The following is a 16,314-nucleotide window of genomic DNA, read 5'->3' as shown; positions in this document are numbered from 1 at the left end:
ATCACATGAATCATATTGATTTGGACCCCAAGATACTTGTATGAGTCCATCCACTTCACTTCCTCTCCCTGGATGACAGCCAGGACAGGGGGCGGGGCCTCCTGTTCCTCTGGTAGTCCACAAGTTATTTTGAATCCCACATAGGTTAAGCCAAAACCACGCCCTGTGCCCGCCTACGCAGCAGTCAAGCGCCGGGATTGGCCAGGAGCAAGTCTTTTGTCTTCTGTTGACAGCTTGAATCTCCCACACCACAAACACTGCACGGCACGTAGCCCAGCGATTTCATGAACCAACTGAATTGCTCTTGATAGCGGACATTGAAATTAATTATGGTCACATACCTTCCTTAGTGTATTAACTCTAATTAAAACGTAATACAAGCTTTTAACACATTTCCCACACCACAAACACTGCGCCCAGCCCAGCGATTTTATTAACCAAATTGCTCTTGATAGCGGACATTGAAAATAAATTACTGTAATATATTAACGCTAATGAAAACGTAACACAAGCTTTTAACACACAATAGATTTTTAAACATATTTATTTCAAAACATTATTGTAAAATTCAGGGCTTTACCCAAAGCTTCAATAACAGAGCTCAGCTGACAGTTGAACTTGCAAATGAAAAATATAAAAAATATAAAATAAAAAATACAATAGGCTACAGCACATAGGCCTAGCTCTCCCCCCCCCAGTCCAGCCGTTTGTTCCAGGCCAGTGAAGTCCCAACAATCTACAAAAACATGCAATAATATAAAATGATAGTCGATCAAAAGTTGAATCATACACAATCAATAAAACCAAAAGTAAAGGGTTAGCCTTCCCAATGGCCAAGGGCAGCATCTGTTATTCTGGCCTCATAATAAGCACTGAGGCGGGTGGTCAGAAAGTCAAATAACTGCGGTACATTGTATGCTTTGGTGCAATGTAGGATTTTGTCTTTCAATATTCTCATTGCAGCCTCACTGTAGTTGTTGGTGTTGTTGCTGTTATTTGACTTTCTGACCAAATTCTGGGGGAATGTGGGGAATGTGAAGATTCAACTATTTTGTTCCGGGCTCCTTGAAAATCCCTCTGTGCTGCAGCGGAAGTGTTTTTGGCGACATACGCTTCTGTCTGGACAAGCATATAGGCTTAGACTCGCATAAATCATTCTCTCTCTCTCTCTCTCCCTCTCTCTCTCCCTCTCTCTCTCTCTCTCTCTCTCTCTCTCTCTCTCTCTCTCTCTCACACACACAGATTACAGTGGAATTCAATGCAATGGAGGTTAGGGCTGGGTCTCCCCACTGACTTCCCGATACGATTCCGATACACAAGGTCCCAGATCGATATTTTAGTTACAATACCAGTTTTCGCTTTGATAATGGAAGAGATTCTCAAAGAACTACTGCTGTAAATTGTACAAGGAACCCTCTAACCTGGTGCATTATTAAAAAATATTATTTTACATTAAGAATTGACCATAAAGCAAGCAGTTACATCATGTAATTCTTTTTTATTTAAACATGACCAAAAAAAATCGATATATCGATATTGAATCGATATTCATGTGAAGGAACAAGTATCGGTACATAAATCCCAGTATCGTATTAGTATCGTAATAGTATTCACATTTTTTTTTTTTTATAAACATAGGCTATAATATTATAGGCTGTGTGTGGTAGTTAAAACATAGTTTCAAGTTGATGTTTATTTATGTTTGTAGTTGAAACAAAAACATAAATACTGTAGGCTACATGTGCATTGTGCATGCACCATGAGCCAGATGTACAGACCTCAAATCTGTTTGCACTATAATGTTTGTGAACTGGAAATGTTCATGAGCTGTATTTTATTTTAGTTTATTCTGTTCCTAGTAGATTCTGTTGTATAGTGGAAATCTAAATTTGTTTGGCTTCTCACAGAAGACTGTAAAGAAAGATAAGATGTTGGTCATGTTTAAATAAAAAAGAATTACATGATGTAACTGCTTGCTTTATGGTCAATTCTTAATGTAAATATTAATATTTTTAATAATGCACCAGGTTAGAGGGTTCCTTGTACAATTTACAGCATTAGTTATTTGAGAATCTCTTCCATTATTATTTCATTATTTTGATCCACTTACCGAGTTGATGGCCGTCGTGGTGGTACGCCGGGTTAGCTTGATTGCAATGATCTGGTTAAGCCAAACCAGATCAAGGGACAGATCCTGGATCTGCTTATCCTACATTCGCGGTATGGGCGCCAGGCAGCCTGGCTAACGTTAGTTAGAGCCCCAGACTCAGAGAGGCAGCCCTTCTTCTTCTGTCGTATGTCCTTAGACCTTCAGCTCCGTTGCAGCAAGCCAGTCCAGTGTGTCATTGTCTAGGTCAATTAGCCCACGATCACCATTCGATGGCCGGTATTTGGGGCAGCTGGTCATCACATGTTCCACAGTCTGTGATGGGTCCCCACATTCGCAGTGGGCACTGTCTGTGAGACCCCACTTCTGCATCGATGCAGCGAAACGACCCACACCTGTCCTCAGGCGGTTGAGGGTTGTCCACTCCTTACGGGGGAGGTGCTGGCCAGGAACGTCTGTGGGATCGTTGATGTAGTGGTGAAGCCTGGATGGTTCTGCTGCCTTCCACTGGTCCCTCCATCTTGCCTTTACCCATCCAGCCTTGGAGGTGTCAGCTGGTGTTGTGCGGAGCAGTTCCTGGGCCTGGGTGGCAAAGGGGCGCCGGGACTTGAGGCGTGTTCGCTGTGGTGTCTCTGTGACGACCTTGTGGAGGAGGTGGGATTCACCCTGGGCTGCCCAGTGAATGCTACATAGCCTACACAAAGCTTCACTTAGATCATGTCATCTGTTAAACCAACATTTGTTCCAAAAGGAAGTAAGCTTGAGCAGCTCGGAGTCTGGCTGCTATCAGCTGAGATAACGGACTGGTCCCGGTTCCTCTAAATATCTGACAACAAAAATCTGATTTCCATACAGGCGTCATTTTGATAAACTAACCTCATAGTGGGAATCTACATGGTTGCTTTTGACGAGTCAAAAATGATTAGAAGTGAAAGTGTCATATTTACACAGCTAGTGCATTGACTGTATATACATTTACTGTCAATGATATAAATACACTACGTAAAGCTAGCCTAGAACCAGCAGCTACATAAAAAAGAGGGGCGGGGTCTCACACAGGTTCAAACCCAACAGAACTAGTGCGCAGAATCTGGTTCACTAAACCTCACAAGAGCATACCAGGAGGAGGTGGAGCCACAGTGTCCATAGAGAGACTGCGTAACGCGTCATCATTCAGAAACCACGCCCAAGACGGGGGTAAACAGAAAGCCCCCCTCCAATCCTGGCGTTCTTCTATGTCATGTGCATGGTTGCGTGTTGCAGAAAAAGATTGTATATACGGAAGATGAACACTCCAACTTACTTCCTTGACAGCTAGATCCACATTTTTCTTCTCGCCAATTCTCAATGGCTTCCTTGTTTTGCTCAGGAGTACAAAATAACTTTAACTGGCGATTTTTTACATTTGTTGTCTGCGCAGCCCCACCACACAACAGCTTTTAGCTATGTTTAATTCAAGGAAAATGACGCTGGTGTGTGGAAATGAACGGAGCTTTTCCCCCCTGATGGGCATGGCCTATTTCATGCAGTGTCTCTATCTGTAATATATATTCTATAATCAGCAGCACACAGAAATCAGAAACTAAAAAGTGAGGATCTGTCTGCAATAAGCTAATTAACAAATAATTGAGTACAAATGAAATAACGGTATCATTCAACAATGGAGAAATGCATTCTCATACATAATGGAGTAGTGGAGTACAGTCAGAGTGCACTCCGTGTAGCAGCAGCAGAGATGGTAGCTTCATGGTGAGCAGGGAATCTGATAGTGTAGAGGTTCCTTGTCTACAACAAGTCAACAAAATGTTCAACATGGTTGACAAAATGTTATGGTACATGGTAGGGGAAACACAGTTATTATCATCATCATCTTCATCATCTTGATTGACCCCCCCCCCCCCCCCCCCCATACAATATTAGACAACATCACTCCCTCTCGTGTGGTATAGCTTAAAGGAGGACTTACCCCCTAGATATGTATTAGAACAGTGATTTGAAAATACCTATGGAAAAAACCAAGAAATGACATATACTCTTGTCTATACTAGACTCTTTGGCTGTGTTCAAGTCAAGATTCTTTTTCGGAAATCGACGCCATTACAGTTTGCCTACTGCCTCAAAAATAATTTATTTGAGAGGGGCCATATCTTTATAAATATCAACAACTAGCCAACGCTGGTGGCATGTATGGAAAGAGTGTTGCTCAAAATTGTTGATAGTTATATCAATTTGGTAATTCAGTGGCGAACTAGAAATTTAATTATTTTTCTGCATGTATCTCTATGGCAGGTGTCAAAACTACGTTACGAGAGCAAAGTGACATGGGCTCGTTACAGCAGCACACCGCACAATAGGAGAAACCCCCCGCTCTGGGGTAACACAATGCGAGATTTCTCCACGTCATTCCCTCGTACAACTAGCGATAAACCGCGCAATGAAATCCCTTTTTAATTTGCGTTTTGGGGCTTTTCGTGATTCTTGTTGAAAGTTACAGCATGACAGCAGCATTTTTCCTCTCAGGGCGCAGGAGAGGCAGCGCAGAGCTCTTCTCCTCTTCAAAGCCCCCGCCTCTCACTGCCCGCGCGTCCCCGCTGCCTGAGCACACAGCAGCTCGTGCTCGCACACAGCGAGTCAACCCCCCCCCCCCCCCCCCCCAGTCCCCAGTCGCTCTGCTCTGCTGACATTTCCTGAAAAGTTGGCGTTGCTTGTACACAGTGACGTTATTATAGTAGCCGATGTGTTTAGACCAGCTTTGTCACGTTGTCATATTTTACATGTGCGCTGCGATAAGATTTGTTTGCGGAAGGATGAAAGTGAGGCTCTCACTTTGATGCTGGGCTCTCGGAGCTGATTGCTGCAAACACACAATAAACCCCTCCCTCCCTCCGGGCAGTCAGTGCAGCAGCTCTGTGTGTCGTCCTTGAGAGGACGACAGCAGCAAAACACACACGAGTCAACGTGGAGGGCGCGCGCCCCCGGAGCTTGGCGCTAGTGCATGAGGTTACAGTACGACTCGCTCCCGCCTGCCTGGGCTGGAGACAGCTGCTTCCAACTCGGACTGATAATATAAACATCATCATTCGAGCTTATCCAGGTAAGATATTAATAAAGTAATGACACATTCAGCGGGAAACTAACTATAATTAAGACATGTGCCAACTTTGACGACGTTTGGTTCAGTATTTTAAGAGCAAACTTCAATAGGAATAGGCTTGGAGTTCTGAGGAGCCGAAAGGGTACAGGGGAGGTAGGGGAGTAATTATCTTGAAATCCCATAGTCTTTGGGGGCACTGTGACGTCAGTGTGCCCCTAATCTCCCATTCATTTGAGAAAAAGAAAAAAAAGCAGTGTTCGACCCTTAGAGGGCGCTTATGCCAGTTATGCTGCTGAAAAATGATACAAATGGTAAAATGGCAACAGTTTGGTGTCAAATGTGGAAATTTTGACCAGAATTCTTCACACATCACCCCCAAAGTCATATATATTGGTTAAAAGCTGAAAAAAAGTGTTTTGGAGGTAAGTTCTCCTTTAAGTATCAGGTTGTTGTTCTTACACCATCTCACCAGCTCCTCTACTTCTCTGCAGTAGCCTGATTCATCATGGTTGGTAATAAGACCCACCACAGAGGTGTCATCCGCAAACTTATACAACAAAACAGATCTAGTGTGTGATTGACAGTAATTTCTGTATAAAGAGTACAGAAGAGGGGATAAGACACAACCCTGGGGCGCGCCGGTGTTCAGAAGCCTAAACAGCGAGACAAGATTACTGATTTTGACAACTTGTTTTCTGTCACATAAAAAGTTATAAATCCATTTACACAGAAATGCATGAACACCCAGCTCCTGTAAAATGTGAATCAGCTTCACAGGAACGATGGTGTTAAATGCAGAAGTGAAATCAACAAAAAGAACACGGGCATATTGCAATTTGAGACAAGTCTGCAGGTCATCCAAGACCAAGGAGCAAAATAAAATAAGACTAATTTTCCCAGCCTCAGTCTGCACAGGTGGCATTTTAAAATGTAACCAACTGTTGGATCTGAGGTTGTACGAGTTATTAACAGATACAAACTTAAGAGCATAAATACAAAGGCAGCCTGCCCAAAATGGCCTTATACATTAAAATATATCAATGCTGCATCGTGCACATAGCAAGGGAGGACCATCTGACCAGACTGTGATGTACAGTGTGCAATGATGAGTCCTGAAGCCTGAGTTAGACATACATCTCAAAGCAGCATGATAGAGTGGGTCAAGCTAGGCCAAGGAGGTGGGGACATGCAAATCTGTAAATAGTATTAAGATTTCTGTCCAGCCAGAAGCCTATGTATTTATACGTATCAACAAACTCAATGGAGACACCTTCAAGTGTATTAATTAGAAGCGAGGGGGCCACAGTGTTACTTTATGCAAACAACAACATACTGTAGCCTTAGTTTAGCTTTGAGCTAAAGAGAGCATGCTGCAAAGAGGTCCAGTCAGATTAGAGGTTGGTAACCGCAGCCTCAAAAGGAAGGAGCAGACGAATACAGGACCATGTCGTCCACGTACATATGATACACAGAATATGTCATAACATCACAAATTGCATTTACTGTAAATATAACAACTAGTCCTGCACGATATGAGGAAAATCTGCGATGTGAGATAACATTGTTCAATATATCGATGACGATATGACTTGCGATAAATAAACAAATATTAAAGTATGCATATACAGTAGCTATACAGTTCCTATGTCTTTCTGCTTTAATAATGCTAACATAGACCACACACATAGCCTATGCCCACTGAATAAAGAAATTAAATACACACTGACTCTAGCTGAAACTACACACAGTGTGTTTGGGCTTTGGCAGAGGGGCGGAGCGCACTGTTGCAAGGGAAAGGTGTACGCTGGATTTACAACACAAGACAAAATGATCAGATGCTGAGTGGGAATGCATGACGCATGTCAATAAAACCACCTTTGTTATTCATTGCGTTTCAGGCAGTCTTTGGATGTGTTTATTGCGCATGTTCATATTGCGATGACGATGAAAATACGATTAATTGTGCAGCCCTATTAAGAAGTAAGTAAAAGTCAGCAAGTAAGATTAATGGACGAATACGGTAGATACAATTACTAAAAAGCATGTTAATTGATATATCAATTATAGAAAAAAAACAGTAACAAGAACACCTAATTACATCACAATTAACAACCAAAACAATTATGTAAAAGCCAGTTGATAAAGGTGTGAATAAAGTGATTGAGTGTCTCCAGTGTCACAGTGTAGTCTTTTTGAAGTGCCCAGGTTTTGTCTGTGATTTAAGAAGTTATTTAAAAGTACTTAGTGGCTATGTTAGCCTGGTCTTCTTGGGCATGTCTGTAAGAGCAGGACTGACTTTAGAGAAAAGAGACCTGAGATAAAGGATCTCCTCCTTTTAACATGTCAAATGCTATGGGCCTGAAAGCTGTTGTGAATAGAGACTAACTGTCTGCCTTTCTCAGCTATTCCAGTTTGAGAGTGAACTGTGAGAGTTGGAGAGAAGTGAACCATGCGTTGTGTTGGAGGAGCTGCCAGCCTGCTGCTGTCACTGCTGATCATCCAGGACGCTGCAGTGCGCTGTGACGCGCGTGAGTACCATGCAGACACAACTGCTGCAACCCATAGTACAGTTGTGTTCCCTACGTGGAGATCAACACCCATAATCCTTTGCAACTGCAGGGAGGAGCAGGGAGGAGCATGTGAAAAGCTCATGTCAATGTTGAAGCACATGTATTCATGTTCTGTCCATCAGGGATGGGATTACTACATGATCAATGGTAAAGACCGTAATGTCAAACGCTGTTTCCTTGTCTTCAATGCGCCAAGCACCTTCAATTCAGCACGGGTAATACACACACGCACGTGCGCGCACACACACACACGCACACGCGCACGCACGCACACACACACACACACACACACACACACACACACACACACACACACACACACACACACACACACACACACACACACACACACAGAGTACTGTATACAGACACTAAAGCAGTGTTTCTCAAAGTGTGGGGCAGGCCCCCCCTGTGGGGCGCAGTGGCAAAACAGGGGGAAATGCAGAAATGCAGCGCGGAACCAATGTTTTGACGTCAGACTTTTTTTCCCAGTGAGCAATAAATGAACCCCGCTTCTGTAGTGACTCGCATTCATTACATGGATGGTTCATTCATATTGCCAAATATTTCAACTTGTTTTGTTTAGTTTTTCACAGGTTGCACTTTATTGTTATTATTTTGAAAATATGTCCAGTGCAAAACAGCTTCAAGTAAAAGGTAAAAGTTAAACTTGGACCCTTTTTTTTTACAATTTTGTTGGGGCGGTGGGGCATGAACATTTTTCCTTCTCCAAAGTGGGGCATGACAGAAAAAGTTTGAGAACCACTGCACTAAAGTAACCTCACCACATGATATTCACGATGAAATGGCAGTGAAGACTGATACAGGTTTTCACAAACACAACACACCCACACTCACAATTCACAATTTATGACATCACTGATGACATCATCACTGGGACTGTGTGTGTGTGTATATAATAAATATATATATATACACACACACACACACACACTTATTTATTTATTTGTTTGTTTGTTTATTCTCCAGAAATACTGTCGTGATATTCACGGTGGTGACCTGGTGTCACATGGTAAAATCCTCGGCCCCAGACAGACGTGTTTGGATCGGTCTGCAAAGACAGGTGAGCAATCAAGCAATCATTAAACAGCTGAGTGACTGGCTGGATGAATGTTCATCACTGACCTGTACCTGGTTTCTTTGTACAGCAAAATGGCAAGTTTGGCTGGAGCGACGGAACTCCATACGACTATTCCCATTGGAAGCCTAGCCAGCCAGACAACTATAGGGGGCGGGGCCTAGCCAGCCAGACAACTATAGGGGGCGGGGCCTAGCCAGCCAGACAACTATAGGGGGCGGGGCCTAGCCAGCCAGACAACTATAGGGGGCGGGGCCTAGCCAGCCAGACAACTGTAGGGGGCGGGGCCTAGTCAGCCAGACAACTGTAGGGGGCGGGGCCTAGCCAGCCAGACAACTATAGGGGGTGGGGTCTAGTCAGCCAGACAACTATAGGGGGCGGGGCCTAGCCAGCCAGACAACTATAGGGGGCGGGGCCTAGCCAGCCAGACAACTATAGGGGGCGGGGCCTAGCCAGCCAGACAACTATAGGGAGGGGAGAAATGTGCGGAGATGAACTCTTGGGGTAAGTGAAAATAAGGAGACAGGAAGAGAGATGATGATCAAAGAAGAAGAAAGAGCATTATTAAAGAAAGAGACGATGATGGTAAAAAACAATGTGTGTGACGTGTGAAGAACAACAACAAAAGACAGTTGGCTCATGAAACCCACAAACTAAATGCAGGAAAGAATGTGATTATCTCTTTTGCCTTTGTGGAGAGCTTTTTCAAGTAGTTATCTTTTGCCTTTGTGGAGAGCTTTTTCAAGTAGTTATCTTTTGCCTTTGTGGAGAGCTTTTTCAAGTAGTTATCTTTTGCCTTTGTGGAGAGCTTTTTCAAGTAGTTATCTTTTGCCTTTGTGGAGAGCTTTTTCCAAGTAGTTATCTTTTGCCTTTGTGGAGAGCTTTTTCCAAGTAGTTATCTTTTGCCTTTGTGGAGAGCTTTTTCAAGTAGTTATCTTTTGCCTTTGTGGATAGCTTTTGTATCATGTTTTTTCCACCAAAATGCCAAAAGGTGTAGGCCTCCACTGTAACTATGTTTTGAGCTACAATGCCTATTGTTACTGAATGTGATGTTTTTCTTCATGGCATGATTTCCAGGTCACGGAGAGAGTGGAATGACGCCAAGTGCGCAGGGCAGAAGTCATTTGTGTGTGCCAAGAACATCTGATCATCAATTGATGTCTGCATTCACAATTTTTTCAATTCAAAGTCAACACAGAAACTTGATAAATTGTGATTCAATTGGACTGGTCAGTTCTATCTTAAGCATTGCAATGGAAACTTTCTAAAGTTACTGCAATAAAGAAAACGTGCATGGAAACTTGTTATTTTTGTGTGTGTCTTTATATCACACTGGCAGTACATATCCTGTATTTCTCTGGAATATAACTGAAATTATCTGTAGTTCAATGTAACAAATGATGCCAGACAATTCTTTGTGCCTCCTGTATTCATAGTAGTAAATAGCCTTAAATAGATGGAACAGTTCAATGGGCCACTTCAATAAAGACTGAACCCAAAGGGAGGACTGCAGCACACAAAATCACTTGAAATACATTTTTATAAGGTGCAAAGATGTTTCGACGCACACTGCGTCTTCTTCAGAGTCAAACAGTAGCTAACAGGCAAATCTTCCAACAATTTAAAAAGCCTCCACTCCAGAGTCGTGTATATAGAAGAGTCACGACATCTCCATTCACTCCAATGGACCAGTTCTTTTACTCTCAAGAGTTCCAGGAAGTAAGATCCTGGATTAAGCAGCGTTGTCGAGTTGAAGCAAAATGGACAGTTTGTGTTGTACTTTTAATTTTTTTTTTTTTTTTTTTTATCAAATCGTACAGCTTTATTTTAGCATTCAAAAGTAGTGCGAGACCCCTTCCAGGCTGTTCTTTGGCTAATGACTCACGTATTTTGGTCCTCCGCTGATGCCACTCTCTCCAGTCTAGTGTCCTCTAGAGAGAGAGTCACGTCAGCAGAGGACCAAAATGCATGACTCATTAGCCAACGAACAGCCAGGAAAGGGTCTTGCGCTACTTTTGAATGCTAAAATAAAGCTGATAATGTACGATTTGATAAAAAAAACTAAACTTTCAAAGTACAACACAAACTGTCTATTTTTGCTGCAACTCGACAGTGCTGCTTAATCCAGCACCTTACTTCCTGGAACTCTTGAGAGTAAAAAACTGGTCCATTGGAGTGAATGCAGATGTCGCGACTCTTCTATTCATACGGATCTGCTCCAGTCTAGAGACAATGGTTTCTCAGTGGTTACAAGGGAGTGGGAGGTGCAGAGCCATATATATAGGGAGGGAGGTGATCAATCAATAAGCCAATAACATGACAGCACCCGTAGAAAAAATAGAAAAAAGATCGAGGGAGAGGTGCTGTGTTAAAGCAGTACTCCGGCGTCCACAGTAATATATAATACTCAACAAGTAGTAACAGACCATGTAAATGACATGGTCTTGATGTAATAAAACACCAACATACATTCCTCAAAATGAGATTAGAAATAACATGAGAGGCTCATTCATTCCCATTGGCTCAACAGTGTTCAGGGTGAATATCCAGTAAGCCTCTCTCTCTCCTAAGCAGTTTGTTGACAATGTCTCCCCTTCTCTGTGAGGGGGAGATTTTTTTCAATACCCCAAAATGTGAGTGTGGCTGCAGAGCCATGGAGCGCCTCTGCATTGTCTTGCTATTGCACAGTCCATGTTTTTGTTGTGGATAGCAGCCTTATCAGCCCCATCATAAGCTCCCATCATACTCATACTAGTCAGCCCATCATGACCAATAAAGAAAAGTCTCTAAAGTTCTGAGACCAATGAGTGAGCCAGGTTTTCATGATTTGATTTCACAGTGAACTATTCTCATGTGTTTAAGGAGAGCGCTGTTGTTAAAGTGATTCTGAAATCTCTGTGTGTCACTGGTTTCTCTGTGGAGGCAGTATCCTTCTGTTTCCCCCAGTGTTTCCTTCACATTTATTAACTGTCAGCATTACATGTTGTGCCTGTACGGCATTGGCAAAAACACAAGCAGTATACAAATAGGCTGTCAAGGAACTACTGGTAGCACGTTACATTACAGCTTAGTAACAACACGATAATAAAATAGTGTTATAATAAAGATGTAATAATTATGATATACCATATAGAAATGTAAAAGCTGTGTTTCATCTTAAAAAAAGGAGCACCTCACCCAATCAAACATACTTAGGCTACATTTTCCTCTCACCTGTAGTGCTATTTATTAGGGCTGTGCCGATTCACTTATCTCCCGATTCGATACTATCACGATACTTTGGTGCCGATTCGATATATATTGCGATTCACGATTATTGCGATTCTACGATTATTGCGATTCGATATTACGATTTATTGCGATTTTTGTTTATTTTTTTCTTTTCTTTTTTCAGTTTGTTTGCTTTTTTACACTAGATTAGAACATGGGAAAAGTTGAATCATACACTAGAGACTGTATATTATATATCATGAGTAGGGCTGGGCGATATAGTTAAAAACAGGGGCGGACTGGGATCATAATTCAGGCCGGGCATTAGATACCAAGCAGGCCAGGCCGATATGGGCCAACGCGCGTGAAATTTGGGCCGTTTGAAGCCAGATTTGGGCCGTTTGAAGTCCAATTTTACAATGAGATGCACCCACTTTAACCCTGAAGTGTAATTATTACTTCAGACTAACTAATAAAGTAATAAAACCACTAGTAAACCAGTAGGCGGCGCCTAGCCTGCTGTTCAGTGAGTGGCCTGACTGCAAGCACCAAAAAAAAAAAAAATTTTTTTTTTTTTTTTTTTTTTTTTTTTTTAATTTGCGATTATCGATTCTGGAATAAAAGATCGATCCAAAAAATCGTGACATTAAAAATCGCGATACTTAGGTGAATCGATTTTTTCTCCCACCCCTACTATTTATCCATCTAGATCGCTTTGTGAGAATACGTAAAACATGCCATATTTGATTTATTCATGACATTTTCTTGTTTGGGAAGGAGCGCTTTGGACTACTGTTTGTTTGAGGTGCTCTTTGGATAGAGAAGGATTCGCTTATGGGCGTGCTCTGTAGGGGCGTGCTCTGTATGGGTGTGCTCTGTATGGGCGTGCTCTGTAGAGGCGTGCTCTGTACTGGTCCCGGCTGGAGCTGGATAATATTTGAGAAGACGCATAACAACACAGGCCAATCCCTCCCATTCCCCTCCAGTCTGTGCCGGTTCACTATCACATTTTTATTTGGGCGGGAAATTTAACCTAGTCAGTCTGATAATGATTTAATTAAGGTGTTTGTGAGTTTAATAGGACTTTGTTTTGTCTTGCTTATGAGCACCTGAGAAAAGAGAAAAAGTAAATCTTTTTTCCCCCAATCCAGTTTTCAGATCAGTATAAATATATAATCATAATAATAATAATAATAATAAATAAAATATACATTTGACAGTATAAATATTGTAGCCCACATCTGGATTCACCGGCCCTTGTTTGAAAGATGAAGACTTAGAGAGCTCAGAGGATGAGGCATATCATCTGAGGCAGGAGACTGTTCCACATCCAGTAGCCTAGTAGTACACTCACGTGTTTTGATTTAGCAGCTAGCTAAACTAAGATTGATTTGGATTTGATAAGAGTTTGAAATGTAGGCTACAGTAAATAGCTAGTGATAAGGTGGGATTGTGGAGCACGCCCTACAGAGCACGCCCCCTAAGCGAGAAATGGAGAATTAAAATAATAAACATAGCCGTTTAAATTGAAATGTGACAATGGTAACATTTTTTTTTTTGACTGAACCTGATGAGGACTTTGAACTGCTGGATGTCTGGAAAGCCCTTTGCCACTAGAGGGCACTGTGAGCCAAGACAAACCACTTGCTCATAAGACTGGTTTATTGGTATGGGATAAAATCCAATGGAACAGAAAAGATAAAGCAGGGATTTAGACTTCATTCATACAGAAACTATTTCACTCAATTTTATATATATATATATATATATATATATATATATATATATATATATATATATATATATATATATATATATATATGTATGTATATATATATATATATGTATATATATATATGTATGTATATATATATATATATATATATATATATATATATATATATATATATATATAGTATAATGCAACTTGAGTAAGTGTGTCAGTCTGCATCTGATTCACACACATGTATGTATAGCATCAAAGGCTGCATTATGAAAGGTCTATAGTAGCTGTGCTTCATAGACGCCCTCAGTGTCCAGAGCAGAGAGGTCAGTGTTGATCTCTTTGAGCAGCAGGCTGGTAGCAGGGCACTGCCAAGGTGGCCTGAAGGATCTCAGGGCACCACGGCCAGAGGGAGGGGCAACGGAGGCCGTGGCCTGCAGCTCCCACCCTGGTCAAGAGATTCTCCCACCCTGGTCAAGAGATTTGTGAAAAATGTATTTTGTTTGACTTGTTACAACAATACATGCTTAAGAATGTATAGTAATTGCCGACCACTAGGTTTGCAAGGCCCCGTAGTTAGTCTATATCAGTAGTTCTCCATTTCTTTCATATGAAGGACCCCTAAACTGACACAAATTAGACCACTGACCCCCATTTGATAGGATTTTCAACCATGGTCCAGAAAGTGTATAAAACCCATGACCAAAATAGTCATTGTGTTAGTTATTAATGGAATTATAGATCAAATAAATGACCCCCCCCTTTTGGATGGGGACCCCCTGAAACCCCCTCAAGGACCCCTGGGTGTCCCCGGACCCCCATTTGAGCACCACTGGTCTATATATAACCTGAACCATTTTCACCAAAATGACTCCTATCTGTGGGGTAAGCCGGCTGCGTGTCTGGACCCGTTCTCCATCACCGTCACTGCTCCGTGTCACCTCCTCCACGTCCTCCAAGTCTCTGTCATCTGGACCTGTTCTGTATCACTGTCGCTGCTCCGTGTCACCTCCTCCACGTCCTTCAAGTCTCTGTCATCTGGACCTGTTCTGTGCTGTATCACTGTCACTGCTCCGTGTCACCTCCTCCAAGTCCTCCAAGTCTCTGTCATCTGGACCTGTTCTGTATCACTGTCGCTGCTCCGTGTCACCTCCTCCACGTCCTTCAAGTCTCTGTCATCTCTAGAAGGCGGTACCGCTACATTTCTAGGCTACTGTGTGCGTGGAATTAGCATAAAGTGGGCATTTCTGTAAAGGGGAGACTCATGGGTACCCATAGAGGCCATTTACACCTGGCATTGCAATCCTTCTTCAATGCGTTTTGGGGGTGTTCACACACCTGTACTTTCAAGTGATAAAATACAATCTGATTGCAATCTGATCACCAAAAACGCATGTTAATGCCAGGTGTAAATGGCCTCATTGAATCATTCTCACTTGGATATCTTAAGCCCTAGAATGTTAGTGAAGGTGCGTGCAGCGCCGGTTTCAGAGCACCGCGGCATTTGGGCAAACTGGATTTGACAAAAATGAGCATACAGAATCTCCTTTTTTCTCTTTTAATAAAGAAACAACAACAACAAAGACATTTGCACATAATAATAAAAGTAATAATACTTCGTCACACAAAAGGAATTGCTTGAACACATAAATACAGCAAATGGAAACACATGCCACTACAATTCATTAAACTGATCTAAATAGATCAAAAATTGCATTGACATTTTTACACAAAGCAAAATAAAAATAAAATGTAATTATCAAATGGAAAAAAATGCCCTTCATACCTTGACATTTAGCAAAATGGTAAATTGTATGTATGTATATATATATATACACCGGTACATACTGTATATATATATATATATAAAAAATACCAGAAGGTGTGGCTTGTGTTGGAAAGTAACACTAACTGAAACAGGACACAGATCATGTATTGTTAATGACATTTCCTCATTTAGAGGTCCAAGCATGTACTGTATTGCTGCCATATTTTCCCTATTGTAGAAAAAAGTGTTAAAAAGAGTGGTATTGGACCTAATAGACTGTGACGAATAAAAAGTACATCAACACTAAATCCCACAGAAAACTCAACGCAAGTGTTCTTTCAACCCATAGAGCAGTGCAGCAGCAGTTTTCTGGCCCTTACTTTGTTTTATTCGTTAATGTAGAGTACTACAAGTGATTAGCACTGTCCACCTGTCAAGCATAGGCTCCAGTATCACACTACTTCCTTTATAGTTAGTTTCTCCTCACTACTAGTGAGGGTGATGCTGCAACACATTTCCAATATCTGTATCTAACACAGTTTTATATTATTAGCCTACGTTAAGTCCACAGACCACTTTTTTTTTTTTTTTTTACTTAGATAGCCTATAATACTGAACTGAATGTTGCCCTCACCAAAAAAGTTTGTGACTTTCAGATATTTTAACATAGTAGATTAGTGCAGGTCAGCAAACATTTTGAATTTGTTTGTTTCTCTGACCTTCAAATGACCAGAAAATAGCAG

At 41.7% G+C, this 16,314-nt stretch overlaps 1 long non-coding RNA gene across 1 annotated transcript in view; it reads left to right on the top strand.

The window, feature by feature from the left end:
* The window catches only part of LOC310796683, a 20,577-nt gene extending 10,553 nt beyond the window's left edge, over nucleotides 1–10,024 (top strand). The window contains exons 4-6 of the long non-coding RNA XR_014553693.1: nucleotides 7,604–7,729; nucleotides 8,762–8,855; nucleotides 9,948–10,024. This is a non-coding gene — a long non-coding RNA (uncharacterized lncRNA). The remainder of the gene's footprint in view (nucleotides 1–7,603; nucleotides 7,730–8,761; nucleotides 8,856–9,947) is intronic.
* Nucleotides 10,025–16,314: the final 6,290 nt, after the last annotated feature.

Source organism: Poromitra crassiceps (assembly GCF_964638095.1).
Source record: "Poromitra crassiceps genome assembly, chromosome: 23".
Taxonomy (NCBI): Eukaryota; Metazoa; Chordata; class Actinopteri; order Beryciformes; family Melamphaidae; genus Poromitra; species Poromitra crassiceps.
Note: the sequence above shows the minus strand (reverse complement) of the source record. Positions and strands in the feature narration are given on the sequence as shown.